This window comes from Cynocephalus volans, chromosome 7 (assembly GCF_027409185.1).
Source record: "Cynocephalus volans isolate mCynVol1 chromosome 7, mCynVol1.pri, whole genome shotgun sequence".
In the NCBI taxonomy this organism is placed as follows: domain Eukaryota; kingdom Metazoa; phylum Chordata; class Mammalia; order Dermoptera; family Cynocephalidae; genus Cynocephalus; species Cynocephalus volans.
Window position 1 is genome coordinate 124,144,220 of NC_084466.1, and position 12,276 is coordinate 124,156,495.

Here is a 12,276-nt window from a genome sequence, read left to right on the forward strand (position 1 = left end):
AGAGGAGGAAGGTTTGGTTAGGGGAAGGTAAGGAATGTGGAGAGTTGCAAAACTAGTAGGTGGCAGAGGTTAGACTTGCATCCAGATCTGATGCCAAATCTAATGCTCTTTACCCTATATGAAAGGTTGTATTTTTAATTTAAAAAATATGAAGCAGTACTATAGGGCAACATAACTAATTTTCATGGTGCTAAAGACAATTCGAAAAGAGGATTTCCGAAACATTTTGAGCACGGCATCCTCATTAGAATGAGTCTGTGGTTTCCTGAGAAATAATTGTGTGGTATTACTATCTTTCCAGATACATGGCTGGATTTTAAAAGTCCCATTATTTTATTGTCACAACTGGTAAGAGTTCAAAATGCTTACTATATTAGTTTCCATAAAAATCATTATGCAGGAAAAAATATTGAAGGCATAAGCGATTTAACAGCTGAGAAAGGGAAAATTGCAGAGAACACCTAATGGATGTTAACATAACATAAAACCAGACTTGTGGGCTACTTTATTTTTATCTGGGAAAAGAAAAAAATGTTAGCATAATAATATTGATACTTATATGTCTACAGAAGAACCTCATCATACTTGGAGGTTATATGCTATAAATTCCTCTCATATATAAAGAAATATGAGAGGGGTGTTCTCATAATTCACTTTTTCCCTCCCATTTTTGGCCTTTGGTCATCTGTTCCATTATACCCTCCTTTATTTTAGGTGCAGTACTATATGTGTGTGAAATTGGCCTGCAATAGTGTCATATCAAGATCAAAGTGTCCTATAGATGCCATAATTGGTCATTGAATGGCCTGACACTGATGTGTTAAAAAAGTTCAAAGCCAATTGTTAAATATTCAGGAATTCTGTGAACCAATTGTTAAACTGTAGATACTTGAAACTGGCCAAAGTGGGAGTATTTACACCATGGAAATCAGAAGGCACTACAAATCAGGGCTGCTTCTTCCAACCCAAGCCTTCCCAGCACACTGCTGACTTGAGGTGGGAGGAATTGGGGAGGGAGGTTGCTATTTAACACCCCACAAATGTTGGAGACCAAAAATTGCAATTTCTCTGTACAGGCAGAGAAAACCAAAGATTGTGCCAACTTCTCCATGGGCTTTAAATTTGATTTATAAATGGAGTCTTACTAAAGCTGAGAGAATAGGACTGCATTTAAGGATACTTCTATAGCGCCAAATACTTGAAGCTACAAAAGAAACCCAAAGTACTTACAACTAATTGTTTAATTTACCTTCTGGTTAATATAATGTAAGATGGTCACTACACACACACACACACACACACACACACACACACACACACACACTGCATATATATAACCCAACTTTAATTAAGAGAAATTGTTTTTAGACATGTATATTCTGGAAAAAAATGCACCAAACTGAATATCTCTAGGGGAGTGGGGATAAATGAGGATGCTTACTCTTTTTATTTCTGAATTGTTCTTTGTTGCTTTCTTTTTTTAAAATCAGCTTTTAATTTTCTTATAACTAGATATTTTCTCTTAGGGAAGTGGAGATGGACATTAATGGGGATGTTTACTCTTCTTAGCCAAGTAGCACTTTTAAAAGAAAGGAAAGAACCAAACAATGTCAGATAAATTTGATCATGTTGACGTTTGATAATGGCCTATTCAAAGCTTAAAACTGATCATTTGCATCCTCATTCTTATAGTCTTAACCTCTTTTCCTTTCATAATTGACTTGATTTTTCTTTTCTTCAAAGGTAAGTGCATTTATTTCTTGCTGGACTCTGAATTTTCAGCTATTGTACTTGTTTCAAAATACTTTAAAATCAGTTTCTGCATCGCATTGAGAGACATACCAGTTGTACTCCAAGGATCAGTTAGGTCTTGAAAGTCCACCACCGTGTCCATTCGTTTGTAAATTCCAAGGAACTACTATTTCCAAGTGCTGGCATCAGGCAGAGCTGACAGGATTTTGTTCTGACAGACTACTTTGTTCCTGTCATGGAAAGTTTGTAAGCAGGAAGTTTGTCAGTAGAGAAGCTTCTGGAGAATTCTAGCATCAAGGGCACTGGGTTGCATTTCCGGCTTCTCCCTGTGATAAACCATGTGACTCTGGGCAAGTCACTTAATTTTTTAAAATAAAGTGGGTAGAATGACCAGGCTTCTGTGACTCAAAGATACACATTCCTCCCACCTCATCCTGGATTTCATTATTCCCGAAATGGGATGTGTCTAAATAAATTTGCCATTTTCCAGGTCCAGTATGGATACCCTCATATGAGACATAACTGTCATTTGTGAATGTAGGTAAACTTAGAAGGTTACATGGAAGGTATCTGTTCATTTGACATCACATCAGATGAGTTATTTGCATTGATAACACCACACCTGTTTATTTGTATTTCATCTTAAATAACTATGAATTTACATTTATTCTAAGTGAAGTAAACCTTTGCTTCTGGATGACTGATGAAATCTCCATATTTTCCTGTTAACTAACAACAGACAGTCTGTAATAACTGTTATTAAATTAATAGTCTTCAACTGATGACAAATTACAATCAAGGAACAGGGAAAATAATACTAGGAGGCTAATGTCAAAGACTAAATGAGATTATGCTCATCAATTGCTGAGCTTAGTGCCTGGTGCACAGGAAGTGCTCGAGAAGTAACTTCATCATTGTCCTCACTGTCATCATCATCACACTTTACAACACATTAGTTTACAATAAGTTTCCACATCCATATTTCATTCACAACCCCTCTGTAAGGAAGGCAGTAAGATCTGAGCTGATGGTTCTCAACCTTGGCTGAACTTCAGAATTACCTCATGAGCTTTTGAAAAATATCAGTGCCCTGAGTCCCAGACCAATGAAATTAGAATCTCTAGGGGTTGGGTCCAGGCATTTGAAATGTTATTAAAGCTTCCCTGGTGATTCTAATGTGTATTATTTTAAGTTAGTGGTTCTCAATCTTAGCTGCACATGAGAGATCACCACAGCTCAGATCAAGCATGTCAGCATTTCAGGGGGTGAGATCTAGGCACCAGGATTTCTTTTCCACATGGTGGATCCCAAACATCAAAATTATCTGGGGCATTTATAATTTAATCCAGATTCACATGCCCCAGTCCCCCAAATTCTTATTTAAGTCTTGAGACAGGGTCCTACAATCTGTATTTTTAACAAGTTCTCCTGTTTCTGCTGTGGTGTGAAATTTGGGAATTGCCAGTCTATGTTTGCCAGGTTGGCAGTCAAAAGACCAGGGATCTGGTCTAGTTTCTGCTAACTAGTTCTCGGGACATAGCTCCCTCCTCTATGAAATAAAGAGATTGGAATAGATACTCTCAGAGATGTCTGATGTCCCTTCTGGCTCCAACATAGGGAAGTTTGAGTCACTGCTGTAGGGACATCTGTTGTTTTGTCTGCTGAAGGCAGCCTCTTGTCCACCCCTTCTGGGAAGTTCACCTCTACCACGTAATTCTAAGGGGAACTGCCAATTTTCTTACAGAAGTTATCTCCTGGACCACTGTAACTGGTCTAAGGTTGCATATCATATACAAACTGGCCAGCTGGAACCACTCCTTAGGAGTTCTGAACTTCAGGCCAGAAAACCAAATACTCTGATCCTTCTCTGGTGACAAAGTGAAAGTGGCCTGTCGGGGACCCGGCCACAGATTCCTATTCCCCCTGCTACAACTGAGGGAATGAAGGTGACATTCAGAAAAGCCAGGATGAGGGCTGAAGAGAATTTTGGCCCATTTGGAATCTCTTGTTCCAGAACCAGTGGCATCCAGCAGATCGGTTATGTGAGTAAATTCTAAAGTTAGGTTTCTATTGCTCGCAACCAAAAAATCCCCAAATATGAAAAAAACCTCCCAACTCATGTAACTTATTCTCACTAAAAATAATGCTTTATAGTTTGTGTATATTTTCTCTCTGCCTCTTAATCATAGTTCTGTGAAGTTGCACCTGTTACTTCTACAAAAAACTAAGATATAATTTACATACAATAAATTTCACCATTTTAAGGTGACCAGTTCAGTGGTTTTTAATACATTCACAAGGTGTGCAACCATTGCCACTATCTAATTCCAGAACATTCCATCACCCCAAAAGAGAAACCCCATGCCCATTAGCAGTAACTCATCACCCCCCACCCCCTGGCCCTTAGCAACTACTAATCAACTTCCAGCATAGGTACTTTCATTTCCCATTTACAGATGAGGAAACAGAGATCTAGAGATTCTAGCGTCTTTCTTAAGGTTTTCTTACAAGGCTAGAGCTGGGATCAGAACTAACTAAATCATCCTGCCTCCCCTTTCTGCACATATTTATGCCCACTGTATTTCCTCAAATACATATTTATGCCTCACTGCATTTCCATATATATATATACATATATATATATATGGCTAATATAATAACTTGAGGAAATAAATTATAATAATATATTATATTATATTATAGTTACTTTAGATGGGGATTGGGGGATGCCGAAACAACCTATTGCAAATTGTGTCATTTAGAAATAGTTGGTTTGGGGGAAATAGTTGGTTTGGGGCCGGCCCGTGGCTCACTTGGGAGAGCGTGGTACTGACAACACCAAGTCAAGGGTTAAGATCCCCTTACCGGTTACCTTTTTTAAAAAAAAAGAAAGAAAGAAATAGTTGGTTTGTTCTGAGATCAATTCACCCAGATGTGGGTTTCTTTCATTTTGTTAGTCTTATGCTTTCTTAATGAAAGAAATTGTTTTTGTTTACTTCTCTGCAGTTAAATCCCATTTGACCTCCCCAGGAAAGAAAAAACATGGCTATTAAAGTTAAATCAATTGAACTGAAAGTGACTTTCTTGTAAATCTAAGGAAGAAAACAAGTTTTAGTTCCCTTCAGGGCCATATATCGTAAATGTAGTAATTCCAGTTTGGTCTATTAAGCTTCCGGTCAAGACAAATAAACCTTACACAGAATTAAGACAGAGTTCAATAGGATTAGAAAAGGGAGGTCAGAGAGAAGACGTGGATATTATATTTTGAATCATTTGGAGTTCAAACCAACTTGGAGGCTTTCTTTTTGGCAAATATTATTTTAATAAGAGTAATTGCCTAGGACTGCTTTAATCTAATTCTAGAAGCCAATAAATTGCAATCTAATTGTTAGATGATGAAAGACAGTGATTTGGGGAAACTTCTTTGTTTTCATGCAGTTTTTGTCCAAGTTTAGCTTTGTGGAAAGAAAACAGAAATATCCAATCTCTACTTCAGGGGTGAAAATGCATCTAGGGGTACACACCCACATAGCTGGTATGTATCTCCCTTTGTGGCCTCTCTTTCCATGCCAAGGAGTCTATTTCTGTCGATGCAGATAATGCCAGGCCTGCACACCCATTTCCAGAGCCCCTCAGCGTAAAGAGCTGGAGAACAGCAAGTCCCCGGAACAATTGGGGAGCTGTTCACAATTTTGGCTGCCCGTGTCGCTTCCCTGCCAGTCTGTCTGAAGCATTTGGGGAACACCCAGTCTTTGCAGAAGCTTGAACTTGGAGGTAGAGAGCAAAACCGAATAGTAAATTTTCCCTGAAGCTGAGAGCAGGGGCCTTCACTCTTCTGTCTAATTTTCCTGCCACTCAGGCACATCTGCAGCAGAAGACCCTGCCCTCAAGTCCCCAGCACACATACATGCTGGAAGGAGGGGAGAACAGACTCCTTCCCACTGCAGCCTAGACATGCTGGGTCTAATGGTCTCTTCAACTACCAACCGTTAAAATATGTTCATCTTCTGTTTGTTTCACAAAACCATGGTGGTTGGGGTGCCTCTGTCCTGGGTCCATGCTGCTGCTCACACCCAACTTCTGTGCAAGACTGACTCCATGCTTGTCCCTCGAGACTTGACGTGTGCCATCCTGCTTGGAAGTCTTTCCTAAGTCCCCTCATCTGTGGTCTCAAGTGCCCTCCTGAGCACTCCTCCTCTACTGCCCACCCAATTCACTTTTGCATTTTTCTATTATAATAACTGCTGTACTCTGTTATTATCTTTTTTAAAAAATCTGACTTCCTTATTAGGTAGTTTCTTCAAGGTAGGCCTATCATGTTTATCTCTGTATTCCCAAGACCCAGTATCATATGCAGCTTGTAACAAGCATTTCATTCATTCGAAAACTTTATTAGGCACCTACTGTGTGCCAGATACTATGTAGGGTATTTCAGATAGAAAGAATATAGTGCTTGCTGAATGAACAGTCTCCCGTCCATAGGTTCTTCGACATCTCTAGTGCAATGGGAAAAGGAGTTTGCCAGGTAGGTTGGGTAGCAAGGCCTGGTAGGAAAAGAGAGTGGTCTCCCTCATTATTTTTGTTTACATTTATTGACTGCTCACCATGTGCCAAGCACTGTGCTTAGGGCATTCACATACTTAATCCTTTGGTTCTGGTACCATCCTTATCCCTACTTTATTAATAAGGAAACCAAGGTGTAGAGGATGTGCCCAAGGTCACAGGGCTGGTGAGTGAAGTGAAGGTTCAAAGCCAGGCTATTGCGCTATGCTACACTGTTGGTGGAGAATGGAGAAGAGGCTCTATTTTTTTTTTTTTTTGAAAGGTCAATTGAACATTTAAAAAAATTTATTTATTGTCTTTTTTTAAAGTTTACTTGTTAATATTATTTTTTTTACATTCCAAGATGTTGCAGAGCAGTTGATGGGGAGGGGGAGAGGAGAAAGGGGAAGGGTGGGAGAAGGAGGAAGGGGGTGTGTGATTGAGGCCCACGGCACCCCCCTCATTCCTGCAGGGGAGACCAGGGGGCTTCCAGTGATGGCTCTGTCTTTGCTGGATGCAGATGTCAGGGGTGTGTGGCTGAAGCCTTCAGCCCCCTACCATCCTGGCTCAGGAGCCTGGGGCACTTCCTGCAGTGGTTCAGTGGTCACTGCTGGGCTGGTTGCAGGTGTCAGGGGGCATGGCTGGGGCCCCTGGCTCTCCCCTCTGCCTGGCTTGGGAGCCCAGGGGGCTTCCAGTCCTTCTAGGTTTTATAGGGGTTCTTTGCTGATGTGAGACCTTTACTAGTTAATACCAAACTTTGTCTCTGGTCTGTGGGTATTTTGTTTCTTCTTTCAGTTCTGTGTTGGATTATTTGCTGTTCCCACCCCTTAAACTCTGCACTAGAACTAATTTGTTGTCCTTTGTTTACTTCTAAAATGGAGGAACTTCCTGTGGGAACCTGTACTTGAGCTCTGTAGTTGAGCTAAATTGCTACTTTGCTGCTAATTCCCTGGGGGAAGTCTTTTTGTGCAGCTCAGGTTTTAATTGATGACCTTTTAAGCACTTCTGGGTCTTGTGTGGTCCAGTACACCTGGGCTGTGTGAAAACTCTGGTCTGTGCCTGAGATTTTTCAGCAAACTGGACCCCCTGCAGGTTTGTATTCCTGACCAATCTGCACTGAGTGACTGAGTGGTCCTGTGCTGATTAGGGGGCAGATCAGCTGTCCTTGCTGTGCCCCAATGTTCCCCCAGTGGGCGTGTCTCCCTCACCACTGGCACTCCAAACACTTCCCATGGGATGGGCCATGAGCTGGTCCCTTGTGATGACTCACTGGCCTCTGAGTGGCTCCTTTTTTCAGTTTTGTGCCTCCTCGCTCCTATGTGGGTCCACAGGAACCCTGTTAGTGGCCCTTCTGGCCTGAGGGCCACCAAAGCCCTCTTCTCCCCTGCTGCCTCCAAGCAACATCATAGGAAGGGTACAACAGTGGCTTTTGCCAGCTCTTGCTCCATGTGCTCACCAGGGCCAGGCTTGAAGCAGCCGGGATCCTAAATGGTGGGAGTGATCCTTTCTTTCTCTCATCGTGGCTTCTGCTACCTTCATGAACTCTGTAGGTCTCTCCTCCTCTTCCCCTGAGCTCTAGCAGCCCCACACTGGCTGTCGTTGCTTTATAATATTTGTAAATTGGTTGATTTGTGGGAGAGTGACACTGGGGACCGTCTATTCCACCATCTTGACTGGAATCCAGAAGAGGCTTCTTCTGATCTACATGAAAGGAACTTCTTTTCAACCTCAAGAGAGGTGTCCCTCAGATGGAGACAGGCTTGGGGCCTGGGCTCTGAGAAGCCAGCTCTAGCCAGCCACCACTCTGCCGTGGAGCAGCCAGTAGCTAAATGAGGTTCTCACCCATTTAGCAGATGGTATAGCATGATGGTTAAGAGCTCAATCTCTGAACTAAGTTTTCCACATGTTAGCTCTTCCCCTACAATGTCCTAGCTCTAGGACTTTGAGTGAGTCCTTTAACCTCCACTTCCTCATCTGTAAACTAGGAAGAGAGAGACTGGAAGTGGGTAATCAACCATCCCAGCTTGCCAAGTGTTGGGAAAATACAGGAAAATGCTCAGGGCCTCTCAGATGTTCAGAATCTTGCTGAGCATTTGATGTAAATATGCACGTGTGCCCAGGTGTTCCTTGGTTACTACCTAATGTAATTGCGCATGGGCACCCAGGCGTCCTGGGTTATGGACTTAAGTATAAAGGACGAGTGGCTCTGATCCACGGGGCCCCCCACCTCCAGGATGCCCCCGGGGGGGCCATCGGGGGGCTGCTACTGCTGCTGGAGGCTGCTGCTGCTGCTGCTGCTGAGGACTGAGCTCGTGTCATCTGCCAACAGCTCCTGAGATCTTTCCCAGTTACCTAGCATGGACCTGCGTGTGAGGGGTCTGGGGACCCAGCCTGGCATGTGAGGAGTTTGTGACCCAGTCTGTACAATGGGTTTGAAGGGTCTGAGCCCTAGCTCTGACAATATAAATGGAAACTTAGTATAACTAAAATAATGAAACATTTTGGCTTTAGATATGATTTGTCTTACTTGACAATTGGCTATGGTGGCAGGATTCTGATATTAGCCTGAGTTCTACACCAAGGACTGCCACGGTTTTAGCTGAAAGTCCAGAGTCCTAGGAAACTGCTTATTCTCAGGCAAACCAGGACAGTCCATCCCCCTAAGTCAGCTGTTTTGATTTAGCATTCATGGGCTATAAGAAGCCCATGTGAGTTCAATATTATCAAGAATTACTGTTGAATACTCTCATGCGGTAGTTCTCACACTTTAGACTACAGCAGGTAGGAGGGCTTCTTAAAACACAGATTGCTGGATCCCACTCCCAGAGTTTCTGATTCACAGGTTAAGAGAATTTGCATTTTTAATAAGTTCCCAAGTGATGCTGATACTGCTGGTAAGAGATCGCAGTTTGAGAAGTACCGGTCTGTGCATTTAAAAATTAAAATATCATTAGCAAAGAAACAAATTGTACTTGAATAGAATTTAAATTTCAGCTGCCATGATAAGAAAAAGTAAAATTCCATAAATATTTTAGTTTATCTGGGGTTTACCTCAGAGCTACCCAAATTGGTGGTAAGATGAAAATATTGTAGAAGACATGTAAATAATTGTGCTAAGAAAATAAGTTTGTAGGTTTAACCAATAAACAGTGAAACAGGCAGGCTTCTTTGAGTTAATCTTTAATACAGTAATATGAGATGTAAATTTCTGAGAGAGATGTCACATTTCCCAAACTTTTTGACAACAGAAATCTTCTCCAGTGTCTGAAAAATATTACTTTATTTAAAATAGAGTAATAAATCATTTTATCAGTTTTCAGGCAACATTTAAGCCACCAATATTTTTTACTTCCTGATTGGCTAAACAGTTGCAAAATCAAATTAAAGTATTTGTAAGTAGTAAAACATTCTTCTTCCCATGGATTTCCACAGATCACTATATGTGTCAAATTTAACTTGAGTTTTTCATACATATTGTTTTTATTACCAAAGAAGGCCTCTGAAACAATCTGTACTCTTGCAGTGGACACTTCTTGGTCTGTCTCTATGTCTTATACAAATCCACCCTTCTCTGGAAGTGGTACCTAATTGTCATGTCTGAGCCACCAGAGCCTCTTGGCAGCAATAGTCCTGGGTGGTCTCCAGACCAGGCTAGGCTGATCTGTCCCAGGTGTTTGAAATTGCAAGTTAAAGGACAGAGCTGGCAAGCCTTTGGAGTGTCTTCCTATCAAGGGCATAGCCCTAGTGAGAAAGTCTCTGTGTCTCAGTTTCTCCATGTGTAAAGTGAGGCAGATAACAGTATCCCCCTCATGTAGCTGATGTGTGGATTAAATGAGTTAATATATGTGGATTTCTTAGGGAAGTACCTGATGCATGGCAAGAGCTTTATAAGTATGATTGTTTATTAATGTTGATACCAACTCCTGGTGCTCAGCTCCCTAGACATGACTAGGCTCCTGCCTTCCCTGAATCTTGGTGGTTCAATTTCTCCTTGGCTTTCATGAGATCATGCAGTATCCTTCCAAAATATTCTTTTATGGCATGTGGTAGGCAGAATAATGACTTCGCAAATATACTCATTTTCTAATCCCCAGAATCTATGAATCTGTTACCTTACAGATTGAAAGAGACTTTGAGGATGTGATTAAATTAAGGATTTTTACGTAGGAAGATAATCCTGAATGATCTGGGTAGACCCAATGTAATCACAAGGGTCCTTAGAAGAGAAAAAAGGAGACAGGAAAGTCAGGAAAGACATGATGATGCCAGCAGAGACAGAGAGATTTGAAGATGCTTTACTGCTGGTGGTCTCTATATGCTGGAAAAGACAAGGGAATGGATCTCCCCTAGAGCCTCTAGAAGGAATGCAGCACTGCCAACACCTTCATTGTAGCCCAGTGAAACTTATTTTGCACTTCTGACCTCCAGAACTTTAAGATAATAAAATCGTACTTTTCCCCCCCTATTTTCTTCAGTATTTTTATTTTATTAATGTACAATGTAGTTGATTTTTGTGTCCCTTTACCAATTCCTCTTTCTCCCCTCCCTCTCCCCCTCCCCCCTCAACATCATATCTATTCACTGGTCTTAACAAGTTCAAGGAATTGTAATTGTAGTGTTTTCTTCCCCGAACCCCCCCATTTGTTTGTGTATTTATTTATTTTTAGCTCCCACAAATAAGTGAGAACATGTGGTATTTCTCTTTCTGTGCCTGACTTATTTAACTTAATATAATTTTTTCTAAGTCCATCCATGTTGCTGTGAATGGTAGTATTTCATTCTTTTTTATAGCAGACTAGTATTCCACTGTGTAGATATACCACATTTTATTTATCCACTCATGTGATGATGGACATTTGGGCTGTTTCCAGCTCTGGAGTACAGGTATCCCTTCAACATGATGATTTCCATTCCTCTGGGGATATACCCAGCAGTGGAATACCTAGGTCATATGGTAGATCTATCTGTAATTGTTTGAAATAAAGTCTGCACCATTTTTCAGTCCCACCAACAGTGAAGGAGGGTACCTTTTTCTCTGCAACCTTGCCAGCATTTATCATTCTGTATTTTGGATATTAGCCATCCTAACTGGAGTGAGATGGTATCTCAGTGTGGTTTTGATTTGCATTTCCTGAACGCTGAGTGATGTTGAGCATTTTCTCATGTGTCTGTTGGCCATTCAATATATCTTCCTTTGAGAAATGCCTGTTCAGCTCCTTTGCCCATTTTTTAATTGGGTTACTTGCTTTTTTTGCTGTGAAGTCATTTGAGTTCCTTTTATATTCTGGATATTAATCCTTTGTCAGTTGTATATTTTGCAAATATTTTCTCCCACTATGTTAGTTGTCTTTTCACTCTGTTAATTGTTTCTTTTGCTGTGCAGAAGCTTTTTAGTTTGATATAATCCCATTTGTTTATTTTTCCTTTGGTTGCCTGTGCTTTTGGGTCATATTCATGAAGTCTGTACCCAATCCTACGTCCTAGAGTGTTTTCCCTACGTTTTCTTTAAGGAGTTTTATTGTTTCAGGATGTATATTTAATTCTTTAATCCATTTTGAGTTGATTTTGCTATATGGTGAGAGGTATGGGTCTAGTTTCATTCTCCTGCCTATGAATATCCGGTTTTCCCAGAACCATTTGCTGAAGAGGCAGCCTCTTCCCCAGTGTGTAGACTTGGTGCCTTTGTCAAAGATCAGATGGCTGTAGGTGTATGGGTTGATTTCTGGATTCTTTATTCTATTCCATTGATAAGTGTGTCTGTTTTTAGGCCAGTACCATATTGTTTTGGTTATTATAGCTTTGTAGTATAGTTGAAAGTCAGGTAGTGTTATGCTTCCAGCTTTATATTTTTTTGCTCAGAATTGCTTTGGCTACTCATGATCTTTTGTTATTTTAAATATTAGGATAGTTTTTTCCATTTCAGAGAAAAATGCCATTGGAATTTTGATGGGGATTGCATTGAATCTGTAGATCACTTTGGGT